Source organism: Narcine bancroftii, chromosome 3, assembly GCF_036971445.1.
Source record: "Narcine bancroftii isolate sNarBan1 chromosome 3, sNarBan1.hap1, whole genome shotgun sequence".
NCBI classification, from domain to species: domain Eukaryota; kingdom Metazoa; phylum Chordata; class Chondrichthyes; order Torpediniformes; family Narcinidae; genus Narcine; species Narcine bancroftii.
In genome coordinates this window covers 216,307,609-216,319,984 of record NC_091471.1, presented here as the reverse complement: position 1 = coordinate 216,319,984, position 12,376 = coordinate 216,307,609, and the positions used below count along the sequence as shown (strand labels likewise).

At 42.6% G+C, this 12,376-nt stretch overlaps 1 protein-coding gene across 1 annotated transcript in view; it reads right to left on the bottom strand.

The window, feature by feature from the left end:
• ndst3 (N-deacetylase/N-sulfotransferase (heparan glucosaminyl) 3) overlaps positions 1–9,449 on the bottom strand; it is a 417,173-nt gene extending 407,724 nt beyond the window's left edge. Inside the window, exon 1 of the mRNA XM_069926585.1 lies at positions 9,263–9,449. The gene's annotated coding sequence lies outside the window, so the exon portion shown is untranslated. The remainder of the gene's footprint in view (positions 1–9,262) is intronic.
• Between the last annotated feature and the right edge of the window lie 2,927 nt (positions 9,450–12,376).

Below are 12,376 nucleotides of genomic sequence, written 5' to 3'. Positions count from 1 at the left end.
GTGAAGAAAAAGATTGAGAACCACTGTTTTAATCAAACTGGGATAGAAAATAAACTGTAAATGGTAGGGCACTAAGACTGACGAATAGAGAACTAGGGGTCTTAATCCATGGTTAACTGAAAGCAGCAATGCAGTTTGATAGGGTGGCAAAGAAAGGACAAGGTTTGGTTGTATTTATAGATGGGAAATAAAACATAAAAGTTGGGAAGCTGTGTGTCAATTTTACAAAACAGTGGTTATGCCAGTACTCTATCCATTATAGAAGGGAAGCGACTCCATCAGAGGAAGTGAGGACATTCACCAGGGTGTTGTCTCTAATGGAGGACCATAGTTTATAGGGAGAGATTTGATAGTCAGAGCTTGCTTCCGTCATCAAGGACCCTCCACACCCAGCCTATGCCCCCGTCTCACTGCTACTGTCAGGATAGAGGTACAGGAGCTCGAAGACAAACACCCAACGTTACAAAAACAGCTTCTTCCCCTCCATCATCAGATTTCTGAATGGACATTGAAGCTATGGACTCTACCTCAGTTTTCCACCTTTTTTTCCACTGCTTTTTTTTATATATCATCGGTATTTACAAAATTGTAATTTATATTAATGTCGCACCATGCCGCTGCAACAAAACAACACATTTTGTGAACCATGTTCATGACAATAAACCTGATTCTGATTTCCCTGGAGAGAAGGGGGCCGAGTCAAGACCTGACAGAAGTAAGATTTTTTTTTAATAAACATTTAACAACAAACCATGATAGAATGTCCTTCCAGCCCATGAAAATCGTTCTGCCCAACAACATCCAATTAACACACTAACCCTGCTGTGTTTCTCCAGCACTTTGATGCATTGCATAACTTATCAACCTTTTGAATATAAATCAGCAGATATATATATAAATCATAATCAAAATCCTTTTATTTCTCCCCCCACAGTAGAGTTGTCAAGGGTTTAAAATGAGAAAAATTAGTTTTAAGGGGTATCTGAGTAGAAAGCTATATTCCCCGCAGAGAGTGGTTGATAATTGGAAGAGGCAGTAGTGAAATCAGATACAATGACATTTGAGAAGCATTTCGACGGACTCAAAAATTGGCAAAGCAGAGAAGGGCATGGACCTAATGCAAACAGATAGGAATGGTGTAATTGGGAAAAACATTTAGCAATTTCCACACAATACTGGTTGTCTAACTGCAGGAAAGATATCAATAAGATGGAAAGATTGCAGAGAAAATTTACTAGGATGTTGCATGGACTTCAGGGACTGAGTTACAGGGAAATGTCAAACAAATTATGACTTTATTCCCTGGAGCATAGAAGAATAAGGGAGATTTGATGGAGTTATTTAAAACCATGAGGGGGATAGATAGTAAACTTAAGTAGGTTTTTATTCCACTGAGGGTAGGTGAGATACAAACCAGAGGACACGAGTTAAGGGTGAAAGGGGAAATGATTAGGAGGAATGTGAGGAGGAACTTCACACAGAGGGGAGTGGAAATGTGGAACCAGCTGCCCATTTAGGTGGCGAATGTGGACTCAGTTTTAACATTTAAGAAAAATTTGGATAGATACATGATGAGAGGGATATGGGAGGCTAGGGTCTAGGTGTACGTCAGTGGGACTAGGGAGAATAATAATTTGGCACAGACTAGAAGGGCCAAAGAGCTTATTTTCTGTGGTCTAATGTTCTATAGTTCTAAATTCAGTAAATCACACAACCTTCTTTATGCAGCAAGTTTAGTTTTATTTCTGGAGTACATCACATACAACCCTGAGATTCTTTCTCCTGTGGGCCAGGCTGAATTTCTATTTATCACTTGTGCAACAAATTTTCCTGAAGAAAAGACACATATTCAAAAGAGAGAAATGTAAACAAAGAACAAAATGCAAACAAACTGACTGTGCATGACAGAAAATAAATGTTCAGTAATAAACAAGGTGCGAAGTAAGAGTCATTGAGTTTATCGTTGAGGAGTCTGATGGTAGAGGGGTAGCAGCTGTTCCTGAACATGGTGGTGCGAGTCTTGTGGCACCCGTACATCTTTCCTGATCCTTGGTGATTGCTGCTGCTCTCTGATGGCAGTGTTCCCTGCAGATTTTCTTCATTGTCATGAGGTACCGGGGTGTACCACTGCCTTCTGCAGGGCTTTCCATTCAAAACTATTGGTGCCCCCATGCCAGACTATGGTGCGATCAGTCAGCACACTTTTCACTGAACATCTGCAGAAATTTTCCAAGGTTTCTGATGTCATATCAAACCCCCGCAGACTCCTGAGGAAGTAGAGGCGCTGATGTGCTTTCTCCATGATGACATTCATGTGTTGGGTCCAGGAATGGTCCTCCAAGATAGTAACACCCAGGAATTTAATTTTGCTCACTCTCTCCACCTCTGATGCTGAGATTAAAGCTAAATAACCAACGTTTTGGGCATGAGCCCTTTGTCAAGGTCTGAGCAAAAAGCAGGCGGGTGCCTGAATAAAATGTTGGGGGGAGGAACAGGGGAGGTGCACAGGCCCACAGGCAGGGGTCATAGATGAATATGGATGGGAAGGCACAAGAGCTGAGAAGTGATAAGGGGAAGGGATAGCTCTTTAAATGGAAAGGGAAGGGAGTGGAGAGCTGGGGGAAAGGAATGGGGAACAGAGGGAGAACAGGACTGAAAGATTATTGCATAGGTTGTATAGATTTTCTTTATTTGTTTCTTTCTGTAAATTTCAGCAGCCAGAAAAGGCTTAAAAAGAGTATTTTTTAAATGGGAAAATATAGGAGTCTGTTGAAGAATTAGCGCAGCTGCGAGACACGAGAACCAAGGCCATGCTATTCCCGAATCTCGTGCTAGATGTTTTGCTGAAGTCTGCAGATTACAAGTCCTGTGAATAGTTGTGAAATGGCTGCAGAATGGGAAGCTAAACCAATATAAAAAGGCTTGTGTCCATCTACATATGGGCTTTCTTGCAGAAAGACCCTGTTGTAGGTTGCAACAGGTCTTCTTGTGTAACAGAGCACCTGCTTTGCAAGGCTAATAAATTTGTGTGGTATTCGCATTAGTTATCATACACTTCTTTATATTTGATCAAAGTTTAGCAGGGGAGTAGCCGAATGTAAAGCAGAGAAGTTGACGTTAATGCCATTGGTTGGAGAGTGTCCAGACAGAATATTAGGTGTTGCTCCTCCAATTTATAGGCAGTGCATGAGGCCATGGACTGACATGTTGGCATGGGACTTTTGGCCAGATGTGGTAAGCTTGATGGTCCAATTGTGTGATTACGACCTTAGGATTCTAACGAGGAAGTGCAATTATTTGTGAATTTGTTCGAGAAATACAATTTCCAGACATTGCTACAACAATACTGCTCAAAGTAAGTAAAGGGTAAATCAATGGAATTAAAGATCCTTATAGACCAACAGAAATGCCCAAATCAAGGACCAAAATGTCAGGATTTATGTATCGAGGAAGACTTCCTTAAGATTTTGATTTATTGAGATGGAGGAAGACTTCCCTCCATTCCAGATTGTGAGTTCTGCAGAACCAGTTATGTCAATATGGAAACCGCTCAATGAACCAAAGTCACTGCCTTACTTTGACTTTCATGCACTATTTTTAGTTATTGTTGTGAGGTGGTTCAAATGAATGTTTGCACCGAGATGCTGCTGCAAAACAGTGAATTTTGTGACTTGTTCATGACAATATTTTCCAATTCTGATTCTTTACTGCAGATGGAGTTTTTCGTACCTGTCAGCACAGGCAGGTGTATAGTTTGAGGTAGAATGCTCTCCCTGCAGTTACACAGGGCCTCTGTATTCTTACTAAATGTGGACCAGGCCCTAAAGGGCCTGAGGGACTTCCACTATTTTGAGTGGTCACGGACCAGGGTTTCCTGAGATTCAATGGTGATGCCCATTATTTTCCAAGGAAGATCTCAACACATCTTTGAATCTTCTTTCCACCTGGCAATTTCTCTGCAAAACAGAGCTCAGGATGAAGTGTTTCTTTTGGGACTCTGATGTCAATTATGTGATGATATGGTCTGCCAACTGTACTGACAGAAAATAAGTAAGACTTTAATTCTAGGATCATAATTCTGGGATATGGCAATGATATTGCCTCCTTCCAGGAGAAAGGACAATTTTGAAGAGATAGGATTTCAGTCTCATGCCCTGACATACACTTATGATCTCTACACCCTTCTATACATCTGAAACCCCAGTCCTGTTCACACTACTGACTCATGATTGCATTGCCAGATCCAACTCCAGTGTCATCAAGTTTACTAATAACACAACAGTCGTTGGCCTCATCAGCAACAATAATGAGTCACTCTATAAAGAAGAGGTGGAAAATCGCGTGAAATGGTGCGAGAATAACAACCTGAGTCTCAACGTGGACAAAACAAAGGAGGTGATCATGGACTTCAAGAGGACCAGGAACAACCACCCTCCACTACTCATCAACAACTCTGTAATAGAAAGAGTGGAGAGCACCAAGTTTCTTGGAGTTCACTTAACTAGTGACCTATCGTGGACACTCACTTGTCAAGAAGGTGCAACAGCAATGTCACATCCTGAGAAGACTGAAGCGGGCAAAGCTACCGGCCACCATTATGTCAACTTTCTATAGGAGCTCTATCGAGAGCATCCTGGCCAGCTGAATCACAATATGGTATGGGGCTGCAGAGAAATGGATCTCGGGTCAATCCTAGAGATCAGAAGTGTGGCCGAGAGGATCACTGGAGTCTCCCTCCCACCACCCCCCCCCCCCCGGCATAATCTACAGGGATCGTTGTCTGAAGAGGTCATGTAAAATCATTGAGCAGCCCTTCCACCCTGCACTCAGCATTTTTCAGCTGCTCCCATTGGGGAAGAGATATAGGAGCACCAGAGTCAGTACCACCAGGCTGAGGAATAGCTTCTTCCCATGTGCAGTGAGAATGCTGAACGACCAAAGGAACTGCTCGCACTCAACCTCCGAGATGCTTATATGTACAAAACGATATTTATTTTTGTATTTGCTATATAGATAATACTTGTCCTGCATATGTATTGTTTGTCCGTATATGTGCTATTTCTGGTTGTGTGTCTGCATATTTTTCCCCGAGGACCGTAGAATGCTGTTTCATCAGGTTGTACTTGTACAATCAGATGACAATAAACTTGACCTGAAACCTGGATTTACACCAAATACTACAAAGCAATGGAAAGATACTGTGCACACAAATTCCTCTCATCTCCCAGGAAGAATGCATGATTCAATGTAATTGTCCTGTCTCGGGACAATATTCCCTGAATTAAATTCCTAGGCTGAGAAAAAAATTGCTGTCTGAGGCCTTGCTCTTCAAGCACCCTTCCCCAGAATCGATTAAAGGCTGTGATGGCACATCAAATGCTCTGGCGAAATTTCTCATCGATACCTTCCTTTTGTCAGATCACTTCCCAAGTCTCGACCAGCGAGGGACTCTGCGAGACGGTGAGCATGGCAAGGTACTCACTGGCTGAGAAACCCACATGGGCCACAGGTGATGCAGTCTGTATACCCACATGGGCCGTGGGCTGCCGGAGACAGGCTCATGGGAACCATGTATCGGAGCCAGGATTGAAGAGGGAGCTGAGGGCAAGAAGGGTCTCGGGCGCAGAAGGCTTCCTGATCGTGACGGAGGTTTGGTTCTGGATCTGTGGTGGCTGATGAATTGAACAGGAGTCCGTGCGGCTGTAGAGGCTGTGAGAGTTCTGGAGGTGCACCCACGGACACTCAGCGACTCTGATGGGACTATTTTTCTTGTATTGTAAGGGGAACTGGGTAATACTACTGGCGACTCTTACAGTAGGCAGAAGGCAATTTTGTGCAATATTACATGTTCTGTACTCTTACTACAATAAAAGAATCTCAACTTGGCTTGGAGCTTGAACTCCAAGCTCAGACTGCATTCTGCGACATGATTACTTCAGTTCAGATGACCACAATTCTAGAGTGCAGTCATTTATGTTCTTCAGTCATTGCTCTGTCTATTATTTGCCTTCGCCCTGAATATTGTAATAGCCATGTCACTTGACAATGCACAAGTTGTTCATTCTAATTCCATTTAAATTGAGGGCTGATACCAGAAGTGCTGGATTAGATCAAAACCATCATGTCCTCCAGAGTAAGGGTGCTTGAACCACCAATTTGATTTGCAATAGAAGAGTCACAATTATACACCACAGAAATTTAGATTACAAGTAACTACGTTAGTGAGAGCACAAAATTAATATTGTAGAGAATCCCATCCAACCTCAAACTCCAAATCTGACACAGTTGTATATTAATAAAAAATAATGGAAATATTCAACAGGTCGGGCAATATATGTGTTGAGAAAAATCATAAGGGCATAAGACATAGGAGTGGAATTTGCCCATTCGGCCCAAGGTTGCCATCTCATCATGGCAGTGTTCCTAATCTACACTTGGTCTTGCCACAGAAATCAGGATATCCAGGATGGAGCATTAAATCTCACCTTGCTAATGCTGCCCACATTATTTTTATATTTCAATTTGACAAATTGAACAACATTTGAAAATGTGGACTGCAACAACTCCTTACAGAAAGCAAACAAGGGGTTTGAATACTGATTGCTTTAACTATCTGAACAATAAAAATCACACCAAAGCAATATAATCTGTACAAAAAAAAAATCTCCACCCAAGCAGAAACAACCACTCCTTTTTAATGAATAAGGAAATATTCACACTGACGCTTTTCTTTTTTTCTTCTTTGAAGCAGAATTCCTGATTAAAGAAATATACCTTGAGCAAAGAATTATCGGTGAGGCCTCTAAGTGAACATTGCAATCCACCCAAAGCCTGCTATGAGAGCACAAAATTAATATTGTAGAGAATCCCATCCAACCTCAAACTCCAAATCTGACACAGTTGTATATTAATAAAAAAAATAATGGAAATATTCAACAGGTGAGGCAATATATGTGTTGAGAAAAATCATAAGGGCATAACACATAGGAGTGGAATTTGCCCATTCGGCCTAAGGTTGCCATCTCATCATGGCTGATTTATTCTCCTTTGCAACCCCATTTTCCTGCCTTCTCACCATAATACTTGATTCCCTACCTCTGTCTTAAAAGTACTGAATGACTTGGCACCACAATCATATGTGGCAACACATTCCAAAATAAAAAAACAGCGTTAACATTTCAGGATGATAACCGGGGGTCAGTTTGTAACAACAGCTTGCATTGCTGCAGCTCTCAAATGTGAAATCCTCTCCTTTCTGTCGCTTAAAACAGGCCTGTTTCCACACTATTTAAAGGTAAAGGTTCCATTATTGTCACCTAATGCTACATTTAGAATGTAACATACATGAAATTCTTTAACTTTGTTTATCGTGTTACGGTGTCCAGAGGATCCCAAAAACCAACAGCAATAGATATGCAACACAACACAAAGGGATACTTAAAAAAAGTAGTTTTTAATCATATTTGAACAAGAAAACAGAATTAAACTTGAACTTATTACTTAACACCCCCCCCCACCCCGCCTCTAATACTAAGTGCAGGTGTGTGTAATGTATATTTAGGATTTGTAAAGTTCTTTGGATCACCATATAACCATATAACCACTTACAGCACAGAACAGGCCAGTTCGGCCCTACTAGTCCATGCCGTAGCAAATCCCCACCCTCCTAGTCCCACTGACCAGCACCCGGTCCATACCCCTCCAGTCCTCTCCTCTCCATGTAACTATCCAGTCTTTCCTTAAATGTAACCAATGATCCCGCCTCGACCACATCTGCCGGAAGCTCATTCCACATCCCCACCACCCTCTGCGTAAAGAAATTTCCCCTCATGTTCCCCTTATAATTTTCCCCCTTCAATTTTAAACCATGTCCTCTAGTTTGAATCTCCCCCTTCCTTAATTGAAAAAGCCTATCCACATTTACTCGGTCTGTCCCTTTCAAAATCTTAAACACCTCTATCAAGTCCCCTCTCAATCTTCTACGCTCCAGAGAAAAAAGCCCCAGTCTGCACAACCCTGTAACTCAGACCCTGAAATCCTGTCAACATTCTCGTGAACCTTCTCTGCACTCTCTCTATTTTGTTTATATCTTTCCTATAATTTGGTGACCAAAACTGTACACAGTACTCCAAATTTGGCCTCACCAATGCCTTGTACAATTTCATCATAACCTCCCTACTCTTGAATTCAATACTCCGATTTATGAAGGCCAACATTCCAAATGCCTTCTTCACCACACCATCTACCTGAGTATCAGCCTTGAGGGTACTATTTACCATAACTCCTAAATCCCTTTGTTGCTCTGCACTCCTCAATTGTCTACCATTAAATGCATATGACCTATTTAGATTTGCCTTTCCAAAATGTAACATCTCACACTTATCTGTATTAAATTCCATCAGCTATTTCTCAGCCCACACCTCCAGCCTTCCTAAATCACCTTTTAATCTATGGTAATCTACCTCACTGTCCACAACACCACCAATCTTTGTGTCATCCGCAAACTTGCTTATCCAATTCTCCACCCCTACATCCAGATCGTATATATATGTAACAAATAATAATGGACCCAGGACCGAACCCTGAGGAACTCCACTAGTCACCAGCCTCCAATTTGACAAACAATTTTCTACCACTACTCTCTGACACCTCCCATCCAAACACTGTTGAATGCATTTCACTACCTCCTTATTTATACCTAATGCCTCCACCATTTTTCCTAACCTCCTGTAGTGAACTTTGTCAAAAGCTTTACTGAAGTCTAAATAGACAACATCCACAGCTTTCCCTTCATCAACCTTTTTTGTAACCCCCTCGAAGAACTCAATCAGGTTTGTCAAGCATGATCTACCCCTGACAAAACCATGCTGATTACTCCCTATCAATCCCTGTACCTCCAAAAATCTGTAAATAGCATCCCTCAGAACACTTTCCATCAACTTTCCCACCACAGACTTACAGGCCTATAATTCCCAGGTTTACATTTGGACCCTTTATTAAACAGAGGAACCACATGCGCCACCCTCCAATCCTTTGGCACCACCCCCGTGGCCAGTGACATCCTAAATATCTCTGTTAATGGCCCCACTAACTGTCCACTAGCCTCCCTGAGTGTCCTAGGGAATATTTTGTCCGGTCCGAGAGATTTATCCACCTTTATCTTTTTTAACACAGCCATCACTACCTCCTCGGTTATCCTTATATGCTATGTTAAAATTAACAAAGTTCACCAGTCTTTGGTGTTTAACAGGCAAATGGTTACCACTCAGGAGGGTTCTGGTTGGTCTTCAGAGAGAGATTCCTTTTGTTCCAGGACATCCGCACCTGATTCCTTCCTTCAGGGTTCTCTAGACGATCCTTTCTTTCAGGTCACCTTTCCTTTGACCAGGCAGCCTTGTTTGCCGGCTTTTCCATCTGGAACCAAAGTTTCTGTCTCTCCTTCTCTCTCACTCCCTTCCTCTCTGAGAGCAAAGCTGTTCTCGTCTGCCTGCAAAGATCACATGCTCTCCCAGGCACGCTGCTGAATGTTGCTACTTTGTTGCATTTTTGCAAAAAGCACTCTGCAAAAGTCCTGCATTTTAAAATGTTTGTGTGCAACCTGCTCTAACAATCCCTCCCAAACCACCTCTAAATACTCTGTCACATAAGGAAGACAGAGTTATCACATTGTCCAGAGCCCCTCACAGAAATGGGGCCCCAGCAAGGGCCAAACTCATGACCCCTGGTTTTCAAGACCAGTGTTCTAACCACTGAGCTATCAGAGCCTCTTTACTAGCTTTGATGAGTTCATTGACTTGAAAAATTCACTCTTTTTCTCACCACAGACCTGCTTTGTATTTCCAGCATTTTCTGTTTTTATTTCAGACTCCCAGTATTTATAGTAATTTTTTTTTGCATTTAGAAAGTGAATAAGTTCATCTCTTTGATTAAGATGGCTGTCTCCTTTCAGTCATAAACAGCTGATTGATTAGACATGTCGCAGTCAAAATCAGGGAAATTCTTCATGGGGAACAAGAAAATGGCAACCAAATTAATAAGTCTTTTGCTTCTGTCTTCACTAAGGAAGATACATGTAAAATTCCAGGAATACCAGGGGTCTGAGGGAGGAACTGATGGAAATTGCTATCAGTCATGAAATTGTTTTCGGTAAATTGATAGCATTAAAAATCAATATATCCCCAGGGCCTGATAGTCTGCATCCCAGAGTACTTAAGGCGGCAGCCCGAGAGATAGTGGATGCATTAGTGATCATTTTCCAACATTCTCCACACACTGGATCAGTTCCTATGGATTGGAGGGAGGCTAACATGACATCTTTTTTTTTAAAGTGAGGAGGGAGAGAGAAACCAGGAAATTATGGACCAGTTAGCCTGACTTCAGCAGTGAGTAAAACATTGGAGTCCTTTATCAAAAATGTCTGCTGTGTATTTAGAGAGGAATGATGCAGTTCGTCCAAGTCAGCTTGGTCCAGGAGATGGCTCTTGGGATAGTGGACACATTAGTGATTATTTTTCAACATTTTCTGCACTCTGGATCAGTTCCTATGGATTGGAGGGAGGCTAACGTGACATCACTCTTTTAAGAGGGGAGGGAGAGAGAAATCAGGGAATTAATGACCAGTTAGCTTGATTTCAGTGGCGGTTAAAATGCGGGTGTTGGAGTCAATTATTACAGATGTCATTGCTGTATATTTGGAAATGAGAGCCAGGATTGTTACAAAATCATGGTTCACACATCTGACCAGAAGAGTAGTGTGTGGTGAACAACTTGATGTGCTCCTGTATAAGAGATTGGTGCACAAAAATGGAGAAAGTGCGATTTTACTTGGACGTACAGCATGATTACAGGCCCTTTCAGCCCACGAGCCCGTGATATCCAATTAACATACAACCTCGGTACATTTTGAACAGTGGAAGAAAACCGGAGCCTCCGGGGCAAACCCATGGGGAGAAGGTTCAAAATCCTAACAGAGAGTGTGAGAATCAAATCCTGGTCCGGATCGCTGGTGCTGTAACAGCGTTGCGCTAACCATGCCACACTTGAAGTAATGGCTCGTGGGATTCAGGTTTCGGAGCCAGGGTTCCACAGTGTACTGAGGGCAAGAAAGGGGTTCCAAAAGACCTCAGGTGCTGAAGGCTTCGATATCTTATTAGAGATTTGAATATGAAGATCAGGGGGTTGCCAATGGATCGAACCAGGGTCTGTGTAACCCCGGATTCTGTGGGAGCACTGGAGATGAATCCACGGACACTCAGTGACTCTGAAGGGAATCCCCTTTGATTCTCTTTCTCTTGTTGTTCAGGGACCAGGTCAATGCAAATGACAACTCTTTATCTGCCTTACTGCGGATTAAAGGAATTTTTGTGCAATATTTTGGTTTTATTAGACGACAATAAAAAGATTCTTGGATCTTGTTTTCAAATGGATTTAAAAAAAGACTGGTTGGTAAGTAGGACACAGAGAGTGGTGAGTGATAGATCCTTTTCAGATGGGTAGGCAGTTGCTAGTGAGGTACCACAAGGTTCAGTGCTGAAACCCCAGCTATTTATGATATAAATTACTGATCTATTTTGCAGATGACAATAAGCTAGGTGGCAGTGTGATCTGAGAGGATGATTCCAAGAGGTTGCAGGGTAACTTGGACAGCATTGGTGCCAGAAAAAATGTTAGAGAGGGGCATTAGCTTGTTTGGGGGGGAGGCAAAGAGCAAAGGCCGAACTCGCTCAGTGGGAGGGTGCTGTACCATCATCTGCCCCTCCAATGTTAGGTGCTGAGAGCACTGCTTTTATGGCGCCAAGCGACATTAGCTGCTAGTGACGCTTGACGCATGTTAGTGACTCCGCCTGGGGCAGGTGGAGAGTTACTAGTGTGGATCACGCTAGATGCCAGTGGGGGTGGGTCTGAAGAGCGATGGCTGTGACCACCGTATGGGGTGGCAAAGCACCTTGCTTGGGGGGGGGCAATGGCCTTAGATGCCTCCCCTTGGCACTGACCTTGGATTTGAAGAGTGGGTAAATGGATGGTAGATGCACTCCAAAGTGGATCAATGCAAGGTTATCCACTTTGGAGGCAATAACAGGAAGGCAATTATTATGTGAATAGTGAAAAATTTGGAAAATGGGAGGTGTAATGAGACCTGTGTGCCATGGAGTGTGGGTGAGGTTGGAATGCAGGAACAGCAGGGGATGAAGAAAGCAAATGGCACATTGACCAGAGGTTTGGAGTAGAGTAGCAGGGAGGTCTTATTGCACAGTGTAGTTATAGAGCCTTACTGAGGCCACACCTTGAGCACTGAATACAAATTTGTTCTCCTAATGCAAGGAAGGGTATTCTTATGATGGAGGAAGCTCATTGAAGGTTCAGCAGATACCTGGGA